This window comes from Pundamilia nyererei, unplaced genomic scaffold (assembly GCF_000239375.1).
Source record: "Pundamilia nyererei isolate P.nyererei 1_Seehausen unplaced genomic scaffold, PunNye1.0 scaffold00089, whole genome shotgun sequence".
NCBI classification, from domain to species: domain Eukaryota; kingdom Metazoa; phylum Chordata; class Actinopteri; order Cichliformes; family Cichlidae; genus Pundamilia; species Pundamilia nyererei.
Window position 1 is genome coordinate 507173 of NW_005187490.1, and position 13874 is coordinate 521046.

The following is a 13874-nucleotide window of genomic DNA, read 5'->3' on the forward strand; positions in this document are numbered from 1 at the left end:
TTTGTCCCTCTTTGAGGGGGAAACTCCCACTGGGTTGAAATCTGGGACTCCCCACCATTTGACCCTTAGAACTGAGAGGTGAAACGTCTTCAAGCAACTTAAAGAAGTCCAGACACTTTTATTTGCAAGCTCCTTAGACTACGATGACCTGGATGACTGAGAACCTTCACAGACAGCTGAAGTTAAACCACCTAAAATCAGCCATGTCTTCTTTCTCCAAAGCAAAGACGACTGTGCATGGGATTTCCAAAGCAACAGCAGAAATGATCGTGCAGCAATGGATTTTTAATCTCAGTAGAGAAACAGTTCCTCAAGCTTTCACTATTGATGGCTCAGGTAATGAGTATATCAAGAGATTCTTTCAAAATTCCTGGTGTCTACAATTAATTAATGACAAGTTGCTGTAATAAGCCACTGCAGGTATGTTGAGCTCCCCCTTATTATCCATTACTGTTTTATTGCTCTGTGAATACAACTGGTCATAAGCTATCAGTTACCAAAGTGATATTTTATAACTTGTTTCATTTAAGAAGGATGACATGTTTAAGAAGCTATTAGACGTATCAAAAGCTATAGCACTAAATCATAACAACAGTTGCTTCAAGGTGCTTTATATTGTAAGGCAAAGACACTATAATAATATAAGGAAAACTGAGAAAACCAATCATATGTTTATTTCACAGTCAGTGTTGGAGACACTGAAGAAGGAAAATGAGATCCTGCAGTATAACTGTTGGAAAAACAAAGCAATCATAGACAATTTAAAAGAAGCCAATAGAGAGGTAAACTCTGCAACTTTAACTTTAGCAAAAGTCTTTAGTCCATAAAATATCCAATCCACTGGTACAGCAGACACAAACTCATACCCACTGTCAGGACGATGATCAAATCACAGCACCGCCTCCACAGGAAGATGAACTAACGTCAGACTCTGTGGAGCCTGAAGTGGTTAATGGGCCTCCTGCAAATTGTGCACAGGCTGCTGACACATCTGAGGGGAAACGTGGGCAGGATGGAGGAGAAAAGGAAGAAATATCCAATATGTTTATGAGCACACGTGTACAAAGTGTAGTTTTGTTTGGCTATAACATCATTAAAGAAGAGCAGCCCTTGTAAAAACACCATTAGCCTGATCAGGTGGTTAGTTAAGAAAATCTGGCTTAAAGTTGAGGAGTGAGATTTCAATAAGGTTTAAAAACCTCCACACTGGCATCATCACTGACATTTGTAAAAACTCAAGGTGCTGAGCTGATGAGGCGCTCAGTTTAATGGATTCTGGAGATCCAGCAACTGACAATATGATTGTGTTCTTTCAAAGAACACGTGTTGACATTGTGAGGATAATCTAATGGCATCAAAAGGTTCCTCTCACCTGTTTGCATAACTGGATACAAAGTCTCTGAGGAGATACCTGTTATGGAATTGTGATAGTGAATCGACTATTTTATTAATACACATCCACCCAAACTTCACAGTGGTCATTTTGTGTAATCCAGAAGTCCCTGTCGCTTGATTTAATATTTGCTCTGTTAGGATAACACACACACTGCGCTCTATCAGGATGATATAGCAGTTTTCCACCACCTGATGGCAGAGCAGGACCAAACATCGCAGGGAGAGAGTCTGACCGCTGAAAGCTGGAAATATAAAGGTGACAATGTCAAGAGGAATGTGTTCGGTAGCTTCTAGTGTGTGAGGAGTCATCTCGGTAAGATGACACAACCTGTAAGATATCTTCAATGCTAAAATATGTGATATATGTATTGCATGACACAATATGAACAAGTGTAGGAGAGCTTTATTTGGTAAGTTCAGTTTCCCTTCCACAGGAAAGTAGGTTAGCCAAGAAAGACCATTGTTGTTTTTGCTATTATTATTATTATTATTATTATTATTATTATTACATTTTCCTTCTGCTATTTAAAATCAATAGCTGATTACATTATTTTAGTATTGCGCTATAAGTATAGCGAGTACTACAGAAGTCTTTGTTGTACTTGCGTTACTTTTGGTTTCCTCTGTGATTTAAATGCCAGGTGAGGAAAAATACATTTGAATTTAACACTCAGTTCCCCATTAGATATGATTGGAGACGCTGGAAGACCCGCCTTTTTCTGTGTCAAGGTAGCCGAGATACAGGAAACTGTACAAAGCAAATTCAATTTCAAAATAAAAGTCTGAACCTGTAGATTTAATGCCATGTGCCCAATTTACATTTAAGTGTTGACATTGCTGGCATATAATATTTACATTATCTAGGAAAGCTTTATGGAAAATATTTTTGGTGTAAATAAACTCTGTAAGGACAGCAATGTCTTTAAATTACCTTGGATAAAGTGTTCTTGCCCAAACTTCTGACATTGGTGATTATTTTTACTTGTCAAAAATGGGGCTTCCATGTAAGAACTCTAAAACTGCAGCAAGTAGAGCTGTGTCTTTTTAATTAATGAAAAATATTAACTATGTAGCTGAGTTTATAGACTTGTATAATAGATATTTGATTGGCTAAATATTTAAGGTTGTGATTTGTTAACATTAACAAAATATGCATTGTTTTTGAAGAAAAAACCCCAGAAATTACTATTTTAAATTATAGTCAGCCTATTCCTCTAAGATATCAGTCAAGATGGAAAAAAAATATATTTTTAATATTTTTAAATTGAGATTGTTTTGAGTTTTTCAGAACATTTGCAGACATAGTCACACGACTCAATGCAATAAATCATTTCGGTGGAGCATTTCCAATCTCTCCCATAACCCAGCATTTATTTGACTCAGCTGTTGGTCAGGTGGTAAAGCGGATCATCCATCAATAACAAGGACAGCTGATTGATCTCAGCCTTTCCAGTTCATGTGTCAAAGATACTCAACTCAGAGTGTATCCATCAGAGTGTGAGGAAATGTTAGATAAAAGCCCTGTATGAATGTGTGTATTATTGGGTAAATGAGACTTGAATTTGTATTTGATTTGGTCAAACTGAGTAGAAACGTGCCAGTAGCAGACCATTCAACCATTTATTTCCATATGTGATGCAAATTGAAACAAGAATGTAATTTCATATATGTTTTTAAACCCAGCTCAGACAGACTGTGGCAGAAGATATTGCACACAAAAGAAAAAAGTCTCCAAAAGTTTTTTTCTGTTCATCCGGACGTAGCGTTTTGTGGGAGAAACATTTCATCGCTCATCCAAGTGACTTCTTCAGTCTCAGCCGGCTGCAGGTTTCCCCAATCTTATAAACAGTACATTTGCATAAAAAGACAAAAGTATTTTCTTCATTAGGAGGACCCTGCAGTATTTTCATATTATGTTATAATAAAGTGGAGCTCACATCGTCACAAGTTGTTGAAGGTATTGAATGTTTATTTTTAAACCTTTTAAATTCGGAGTGTAACAGTGAACTTCACACTTCTGTGTAATGAATCTCTTTCCAAGTTGCCTAGTTGAGGTTTTAGTGTGCCTCGGGGCGGGGGGGCAGTAACCGGAAGTGCTAACCGCGCGCTGTAGTCTCGCTCTTAACTAGACGCTCGTCGCGGGGATCGGTGCTGATACGGTGACTCTGCTGTGAGGAGCAGGTTGCAGACACGGACGCGCTGCACTGTTAACCGCCCACGGAGTACATAAAGCCGCGTCTCCACGGCCGAAAGCTGAGCGTTGTTAGCCGTGGAGGACTGCGGCGGGACCTCTGACATTTCACCGGCCGCTGGGCTTCATGGAGTCTCCGGTGTGAGTATCTGACAGCGAACGCACCACTGAGCTCTAATCACGAATGCTGGTTTTAAACGCCTCGTATGTTTAACTTTCACCCCACACAGTCTTCCTCACTGTGTTTAATACCTTAAAGGTGCTGGTAAGAAACTTAATTTATTTAGCAACAGTCCCACACTATTACCACACACCCACAGACACACATACGGGGATGGCAGGTTAACACGGGTTTATATTTTGGTGACTTTGCTGACAAGTCGGATCTTGAGCCCCCTCATTTATGAGGCTTTGCTGTTGCTGCTGTTGCTGCTGTTGGTAAATTATTTAGCATTTGCTGCAACTTAACACGTTGCAAGCGCGCAACAGGTGGCATGCCAAGAACAAGCTCGAATCACCGAGAATCTGAAAAAAGGAAGAAGTTAAACTTTTATTTTGAAATCTGTCGAGAAAATAAATATTACTGAGACCGGTGAATAGTGTGCGTGGCCTGTTACAGAACTGCTCTTTAACATTTGAATGCATTTATATGAATCAACACAATTAAACTTACATCAATTAAATGCCGTGTTTATCACGTTTATTATCTTTATCTTTTTTCTCTCTGTTGTTGCAATTATTTATAGCCAGAAAGACATTAAATTTGAGGTTTTGCAAGGCTTTATATTGTTGAAAGCAGAGAAGTTTCTATAGTGGAGACTAACATATCCAAACTTCTCCCATCAGACATACAGGAAAGAGGTTTACTAATTTGCTGAAGTTTCCAACAAGTGTAGGTGCATTAAAACTTTTGTAGTGAGGTGTTTTTCCTTCTGTCCTCTGAGATGTGAAATTCAATCAGGCACCGATGACTAGTTTCATTTGAGAACCGCCCAGTTGTTGTGGATTAATGTTTCAGTAGTTGGACAGAATTACACTCAGTTTATTCTTCTTCTAAAAACAAAACAAAACTGGATTGGTGTCATTACAATAAAGATTTACGCGCTTCATTTTTACATAACCACACCATGGTGTGAAGAGACTGTTCTCAGTTGTTGGACTTGAGGAGAAAAACAAAGCTGGGAGCCAACTTTTCGTACGCTGTTAGTAGCAACTATTGCAAGTAGCTTACAGCTTTTAATGTGAGTGTTGGTCAGAAGCAGCTTGGTCACCATGGAGGCCTAAAAAGTCAGAGATGCAGGAATTAGATAAGTCCTAAATGACTGTTCTGAACACGAGTAATTGCAGGGAGGAAAATATTTGTTGTTGGCTGTGCTCCTGTGCAGAACTTCAGAAAAGAGTTGATTTCAGGTGAAATGAAACAAACTCCACAGCAGGAGTTGAGATTGTCACATCAGTAGGAACCACGGACCCGTCTGCAACCACACAAAGTTGTAGAGACATCCCAGTGGCAACATTAAGTGGAAAATGCACTGATAAATTAGCTGATGGTGAGGTAGACTGGTGCTTAATATATTGTCTTTGTACTCAGTTGAACACTCGAAGTGCTTTCATGTTGTTGGCTTTGCTGACTGATATTGGCTTGGCAGCAGATAAGATAACATTTACCAATATCGTTGGCTGGGTCTGTCACAAGTGGTGGGTAAACGTTAAAAAACAAAACAAACAAACCTGTGTATAGACGAGGCAAATTATTATTTGGTATTTGTTCTGAATCTCACATTTTGCTTTGTTCTCAATCTTCCAGATTTTTTTTGTTGTTGGTGTTTTTGTCTGCTGAACAAGGAAACCAAATTTTAAATTCAGCATTTCCACACTCTGTACTACCCACAGCAGCTGACTCAAATCTGTTACCAACAAACTAAACGAACGAATTTTGCTCCAACGAGCAAAACGAGGTTTAACATTTTATCCTTTTTAAATTATTAGTGGACAATCCACTTGCTTCTTTTCCCCACCCTTTCCCTCTCGTGTTGCCCCTCTGGTTGGTTTGCTGGACAGGTTGCTGTTATGGTTGTCAGCTGTCTCTTTACAGAGTCTTGTCCTACACTGGGAGTCCAATTCCACTGTATTAGGCTTCATAGTGTGAAGCACTATTATACATGAATGCTGGTTTTGCCCTTGGCCTACTGGGAGATTTAAAAAAAATAAAACCTTTAACCTTTTGTCCTTTAATTGGTGGCACTGAAATTTGTCATTTGTTGTTTAGATTCCCTTTTTATGGCCTTGGCAGAGATTCCTTTTCTTTCAGTAAATCCTAACTGACCTAAATGTGACAGTAACAGTCTGTGGAAGTTTTTTTTTTTCCATAGACTTTCATCTTCACATCCTGATGCCAACCCTTCAGATGTTAATCTCAGCCCTTTTTAAACTGGTGTTTCCTTTTCCCCCTGATGCCAGTGGGGAAAGGAAAAAAGCTGTTGCACAAGCGTTCACTTCCTGGAATGAACATTTGACTTATAAGGGGGTGCCACTGCACATATCAGCTACGGGGGGCAGCGAGACAAAAATACACCAGGGAGCCGGGCATCACTGTCACTGGCTGACCAGAGGTGCTGCTATCAAATGAGAGAGGCCAAGTTTAGTTTGAGTGTGTCAGAGGGTTTTTCTAAGGTTATGCTGAGAACTTAAATTGGTTAAGCGCATGATATTTAAGATTACTAAAGAATATAGCCTGCAGCTTGTAGGTTTGGACTGATATTGGTGGTAACTGCTTCACTTTTTTCACCTTCATGCCTTTATTTATTTATTTTTTGTAGCTCCAAAGCATCTTATCTTATTTCCAGTCAAAGTTCAGAGCTGTGTGGTTCTTGAGGTTCGAGTTGCCTTATAACACAGAGCTAAGTTTGGCAGGGCTACTGTACAGCAGCAGTCCACAGGTCTAATTCTTAGCCTGCAAAATCTTATACCTCTGCAGGACATATGGGTCTAAATCCTTACATAAGCTGTGGTCTTAAATTTACTGTAGACCCATTTAAAATATGTAGAAATGAGTATTTACTGCAGCGTTATCATGTCTACAGATGCTTTGATGTTGGACCCTTGCAAATAATTTACTGAAAGCTTGTCATTCACTTCCTTTTAAGTATGAACATACTGTCTGGCATTTAATGTCACAACTGCCTGCAAGTTGTGGACATAATCAAGCCTTAAACCTCAACAGTGTGCGGTGTTAATCCCGTGAGGATTAAGGGTTTGATTTCAGGGCTCACACGAACCAATTAAAGCCTTGCTCAGTACAAACAAACATATGGCATTGAAGCCAATTTGCAGTAGCCTTTGGGACTGAATCAGGCTCGACTCACCACTAAGATGCGACTCATCTGTGATGCTCTACTTGTGAGCTAATTGTGCAATAATAGTTGGAAGGATAAGTGGCATGGAAAGGCAACATTTCAGTTTATGACATTTGTCATTCATTTGTGATGTACAGCACTCTTTTAATATTACCACCTCCTTAAAGTTGCGTGGGTCCCCTTCGTGCAATAACAGCTTTCAGCAAGCTCTCTGATGGTCTCCTGTGGTATCAGGCACCGAGACATTAGCAGTAGATCCTTTAAGTCCTCTAAAGCTGGGCGCACATTTAACGACTGTCGGGCCGATTGCGAATGCGATTTGGATGTGACGACTGATCGAGCCCAGTCTGTGTTAACAGTTGGGAAATAAAGTCATGCACTGTGTGTAGCGCTTCCAGTCTTAATTCTTAAGAACAATCAAAGCAAGTCATCTCTTCTTAAGACTTCTGAAAAACATCTTTACAACTGAGAGTCAGTGCAGTTGGTGTTGCCCAGGAGAAGATGAACAAACACAGGAAGAGACATTTTGCTAAATGTTTGTAAGAAGTAAACTGAACAGAATCTCTGTGTTTGCACATTTTGATCAGGCTAAACATGTACACTACCAGTCCGAAGTTTAGACACACCTTCTCATTTAATGGTTTATTTATTTATTTTCACAACAATGTACACTGTAGATTCTCACTGAAGGCATCAAAACTATGAATGAACGCACATGGAATTATGCAGTAAACAAAAAAGTGTGAAATAACTCAAAACATGCTTTATATTCTTGAAAATTGCCACCCTTTGCTTTGATTACTGCTTTGCACCCTCTTGGCATTCTCTTGATGAGCTTCATGAGGTCCTAAAAAAACCTGAATATGGTTTTCCAACAGTCTTGAAGGAGTTTCCAGAGATGCTGAGCACTTGTTGGCCCTTTCGCCTTCACTCTGTGGTCCATCTCATCCCAAATAATCTGGGTTTGGGTCAGGTGACTGTGAAGGCCAGGCTATCTGGTTCAGCACCTCATCACTCTCCTTCTTGGTCAAATAGCCCGCACACAGCCTGGAGGTGTGTTTCGGGTCATTGTCCTCAAAGTTAAATGATGGTCCAACTAAACGCAAACCAGATGGGATGGTTTGCATGTCACTGCAGGATGCTGTGGTGGTAGCCTTCAATTTCTAATAAATCCCCAACAGCGTCACCAGCAAAGCACCTCTACACCATCACACCTCCTCCATCCTTCACGATGGGAACGATGCATGTAGAGACCATCCGGTCACCTTTTCTGTGTCACACAAAGACACAGCAGGTGGAACAAAAGATCTCAAATTTGGACTCATCAGACCAAAGCACAGATTTCTATTGTTCTAATGTCGATTCCTTGTGTTTCTTGGCCCAAACAAATCTCCTCTGCTTGATGCTTTTCCTTAGTCTTGGTTTCTTAGCAGCTATTTGACCATAAAGTCTCCTCTGAACAGTTGATGTAGAGATGTGTCTGCTACTGGAGCTCTGTGTGGCATTTATCTGGGCTCTAATCTGAGGTGCTGTTAGCTTGTGATTTCTGAGGCTGGTGACTCTGAATTTATCCTCAGCAGCAGAGGGGACTCTGGGTCTTCCTTTCCTGAGCCAGTTTCGTCCTAGTGCTTGATGGTTTTTGCAACTGCACTTGGGGACAAGGTTTGAGTAATTTTCTGACTGACTGACCTTCAGTTCTTAAAGTAATGATGGACTGTCGTTTCTCTTTACTTAGCTGATTGGTTCTCGCCATAATATGAATTCTAACAGTTGTCAGATAGGGCTGTTGGCTGTGTACCAACCTGACTTCTCCACAACACAACTGATGGTTCCAACCCAATAAGAAGGCAGGAAATTCCACAAATATACTATTATTTGGTGTACAAATAACAAAAGTAATATTATGGTAAATGTATAAATGTTCTTTGGTTCCCAACTTTTGACACTAAAACGTTTGACTTACTTGTGTGTACTAATTTACTTGAAGGCGCTTCTGTTTATTTTTTTAGCAGCTAAAGTTTTACTTGAAGCAGGCTTGTGTTGGGAAATGGATTTTTAATTCTCCATGTGCGATTACTTTATGTAATTCTTTACTTGATGCTCCCCCGACCAATGCAAAGAAACTCATTATTTTGAAACCTTTTCACAACATGGTAAATTCATGTTGTGACATTACGTATTTGCTTTTTATTTGTGGGATTGTCCACCGGCAGAATTTCCAGTGTTATGTTGTCTTGTGTTGTGATGGACATGGCCAACTTGAAGCCACCCACTTGATTTAAGCTGTTGGTTTTTGGTGTTTTGAACAAGACTGCACAAGCCTGAGGCGGTTCCTGAGAAACCAAGTACAGCCCACATTGGCTAAGATGTCTGACACATTGTTAGCTGGTTAATCTTCCTTTCTGTGTCCACAATTTACAAAATGGCATGCATTCATGATTCTTTAATTACTTAAAACCGTTGATTTAGCCCTTAAACTTATCAGGAAAGGGTTAACTAAGTGAGCCAGAGAAACGGCCGTTTCTCAGACTTCTTCTGAAGTCTTTTTTTGGAGTCGCCCCCTGCTGGCCACTAAAAAGACTGCAGGTTTGGAGGCACTTCCATGTAAGCTTCACACTTAGACCTTCTGTGCTTCTGTAGTGGACTATATCAGTCGTTAGTGCTCTGTGACTATCAAAGAGCACAATCTGCTGCAGTCGGTGAAAACATTCATTAGATGTGTCGTGTCTTCTTCAGATAGCAGTTGAGTGTTGAGCGCAGCTTCAGTTGCGAGGTGGGACTTGCATAGAGTTGTTTTTCCAGCACATCTCACAGTGTTGATCAGATTGAGATCTTTTTGGTTTTCACGCAGTTCTTGAGCAAGTTTTGCTGTTGTGATGCACGCTGAATTACACTGCCACCTGGTCTGACACAAAGGTTGTGCAATCATCAACATCCACGTGAATGCAGGTTTACCAGCTGAACTCACTTAGCTCATCACATCACAGGTTTTTCCCCTTTTGAGACAAGTGCTGTATAAATACTACAGTTTACACTCTGTAAACTCCCTGCTATTGTTGGCGCTTCTGCTGCTGGGCATATTTCTGACATGTTCAATCATGTAAATTGATCAAGTATCTGTGTAAGATTCCACACCGAGGAATAATTGCTGCTGATCTCATTTACAGTCATTCTTTTAGAAGATAGGAGGAGGAGGAAGAAGATGAAGAAGATTAGCTGAAGCTGAATTGTTTGCATGGTGAAAAAGGCTTTCAGTCGTCCCATAAGACTGGAAAACACTCCATAACAAAGGGCCGTTTCCTGCTACTACCTTCGGCCACCTTTGTGTTGTTCCTTGTCAATAAAGCACCTGATGTCACAGAACATGTTGCGATGCTTCTGGTCTCAGCAATACCAATTTAGGCAATTTATGTCGCTAAGACTTTCCTTTTACAGTCAGATTAGTTTTATTGCTGTTTACTGAGTGTTCGAACACTCCCCTGTTGTTCGGTGCAACCTTTGTACCAAAGAGGACTAACAACACGATGCCCTTATTAGTAGATTGTATGTACAGAAACAAACCCATTGTGGTATAGTAAATCCCTAAAAGGAAATTTCAGCTCTTCAAATTAAACTCTGAAAATTGACTGGCTGTTGAATACAGACTTTATCTTGGTCTTGCTATATATCCCTGTTAAGTCTGAAGAGCAGAACTCATTCAGAGTTCTCGGACCATGTGTCATTCTTCACTTCATGGTATGTGCAAAATTTAACATGTTAACACTGAATAACAGCTTTTGAGTTTTAATCAGCTCTAAAGAATCGGCTCTTTTGTACTGAAACACTGAAGTAAAAGTAAACAAGTAAATCATGTGGTTTATGTAGTAGTTGGTTACTGCTGCTGGGTATTATCTCAGTGCTTCATTCACATGCAGACCCAGTCTACCTTTGTAAGATTTTAGGTGGCTTGAAAAAAATTTCCTTTAAAATATCTCTGTGCATCTTTTTAAAGAGTTTAGAAAATAGTTATTTGCGTTTTTCAGAGATTTTTCGCTCCTGACTTGAAGTCTAAATCTTTACAGTTTTTTGCAAAAACATTTTCTGTGTTTTGGTCTGTTAGTAGTTTGCAAAGTGCGACGATGGCACTAACCCATCGGCCTGAGTTTGAGAGCAGGTGTTATCTGATTTTGGTTTGTGACTTTGCTTTTTCTGTACATATGAATCTGGAGGGATTTGCATGCATTTGAATTTTGGATATTTGGAGCTTTCAGCTGCCTTATTTACATGTGATGAGCCAGACTGGATGCAAATCTTACTTCCTTTTTCTTCCTTACGTAGTTCCTTTTTTCATCTGTAAGGAGAAGAGGGAACAATGATGGGTCCAATTGTATTCATGTTTTTTTTCCTGAATGCTTTTGGTCAGTATATCTGGGGTTTTTTGTTGTTGTTGTTTTTTTTTTTTTAAATTCACTGAGACTTCCTGAAAAATCAATCAATATGGTGACACAATCCTCTGAGCCTAACAGTCTGCTGGACTCCTATATGATTCTTTACTTTTTTCGTGGCACTTTGTTATCCTGCTTTCAGTTTGTAACTCTGTATTTGTTTCAGTCGGCAGCAGTTTCTGTGAAACTTGAAATGCTATATGACTGAACTTTACCATCATGGAAGTTATGCTGTAAAGGTTCAGCTGTATCCTTGGAGCTGGAAGGGCAACAAAATTTGTCAAATGGGCCAAAAATGCATGAATAAATGTGTAGAGATGCAATTATTATTGAGCAGAACTGAGTTCAGCTTCTTTGTATGGCGCTCCACAGTAGTCCCAGTTCCTCATGTGGCCCCTCTGCTTTATGCTCACTATTGGTTTCATTGTGGTAACTTATAGAAGTGAAATTCTTAAGCTGTGATAAGCATGTGTATGATATCTCAAGAAACACAGTTCTTAGTATCTCTGACTCATGTGGCCTGGACAGTATTAAAATACAATACTTAAGGAGGACACTGGGGAACGTAAGAAGTTCTGAGATGCAACAGGAAGCAGTAGTTTCAGATGTGCCGTTATAAACCTGAAAATGTAACACACCTTTCTTACAGGTGAGTCTCTCTTTTAGTAAATCTGGTAAGAAAACTATTCTGTGTTGGAACAAGCTCAATAATTTTTTGTGTGATGATACGTAACAATTGTTTTGATATATTCTTTTAGAATACATTCTTGTTAATTTACTCATTGTCAATCAAACTTGCTGCAACACAGGATTGTGTAATCATGTATCCCCTGACGTCTGTGGGCTTCATGTAGGTGAGGAATGCAAACATGGCAGTGAGGGGTCAGGTGTTGTCCTGTACAGTTATAGGTCTGACTGACAGAACGCACATGCTCAAGAACACAGTTGGAACCTGAGAGCTGTCGACTGAGTGCTAGGATACGTGTCAACCTCATTGTTCTTCCTGTGGCTGTCCTTGGAAGGTTGTGAAATTGCAGATAGAAATCACAGACTGTACATAAAAGATGGATTAGTTTTTCTGCCAGAAACTCAAACAGTGGGAGATGATTCAGTACAACTTAATGTTGCACAGGGTAAATGGACTGCTACTAATTTTTAAGTGTGTGTTGATAGCTCTGCATACAGTAGGACAGCGCTTGTTGAGAGCACAGATTTAAATTGAACCCTTTTAACCCTTTAATTAGTGTGCACGAATATCAGTAAATCTGTTACGTCATCATAACATTTGCTTGGTTCTTTATTCCTTTGTTTAATTGCTTTAGTTTTCCCCCCATTTTCTATGATAAAATGGTTAACAGGAAGAGTTGTCTAATAAAGTACATACGCTAGCATAATAGTTGTAGTGTTAGGCTTTTGTCTAATTAAAAAAGTGAAGAAGAATCACAGCTTTTGCTTTATTTTTCAGCTTTGGAGGTGGGCACTTGAAAAGCCTCAAGTGGCCATTCTAGGATCGAATGTTTTTGGCACTTCTGGCTTAATTTTATAGGCCTCAGAGTTGTTGCTTGGTGTACATTTAAAATGACATGTATGACTTACCCAATGGCAGATCACATGATCCAAGTTGCAGCAGAATCTCCAGTATCTCCATGTGTCTTTGTTAAGGAGCTTAACAATATAAACCTTTTGCTTAATTTAACTCATTTTACACTTGCAGGTCTACTTGCACAAATGCACAAATACCTTTTTGCCTGTATCCTGTACTTTTACATAATGACCCACTTCACTGTGTCTGCCACCCAGGGGATACCAAATATGTAGCTGACGAAGAGTTTGGCCCCCCCTTTGAGCTCCTTATCTGTAGGTTAAGTATGGGTGTGTCGTTTTCAGATGTGGGCTTAACTGATGTGCCTATAAGATATTGTCCCTGTGAAAGGCATTTAGCAGCGTGAGCAGCAATGACTTTGTATGTTTCTTTAGTTCTTCAGAAAGCGTCTGCTGAGTGAGAGTAAAGAATAAAATGAAAATCTAAAACGACTTCTTACTATGGGACAAGTCTGAACTGCACACACACATTGTGTCTCCTTGTTAGCTGTCTCATGTCTCTTGTGCAAATTTGTCTGTTTTTGTCCTAATGGCAATAATGTGAGGGGGGGAAGCAGGACCAAGGCTGCTTTCTGGGTCTCTTTTCCTCTTATACTAACAAACTAGGCTTATGTGAAATAGGAGGCCACATAATAAAAAGAACTCAACAAAAGATGGTAACCCTTTGATCTTAGCGTCCTCTGTGCTATAGTAGGTCACCTTCTACTAGCTGGTGCACTGCTCTGTGTTGCAGCTACACAATTTATGGATGCATCTTGCTAGCGTTAGCTGATAACTAAATATGGACCCTTCTGACTCCAAAATGGTGAAAATGCTGATGTTGAGACGTCTAACTGCAGATTCCAAACACAATGAGTGATTTTTGCAGTGGCTATGTCCAGCTTTTATTTACAGTCTTTTCATGAC

The 13874-nt window shown here is 39.8% G+C and overlaps 1 protein-coding gene across 3 annotated transcripts in view; it reads left to right on the forward strand.

Moving 5' to 3' along the window:
* The first annotated feature begins 3468 nt into the window (after positions 1-3468).
* Positions 3469-13874, forward strand: part of mical2b (microtubule associated monooxygenase, calponin and LIM domain containing 2b) — a 59317-nt gene continuing 48911 nt past the window's right edge. For all 3 annotated transcript variants that reach the window (XM_005739079.1, XM_005739080.1, XM_005739081.2), the window contains exon 1: positions 3469-3727. The gene's annotated coding sequence lies outside the window, so the exon portion shown is untranslated. The remainder of the gene's footprint in view (positions 3728-13874) is intronic.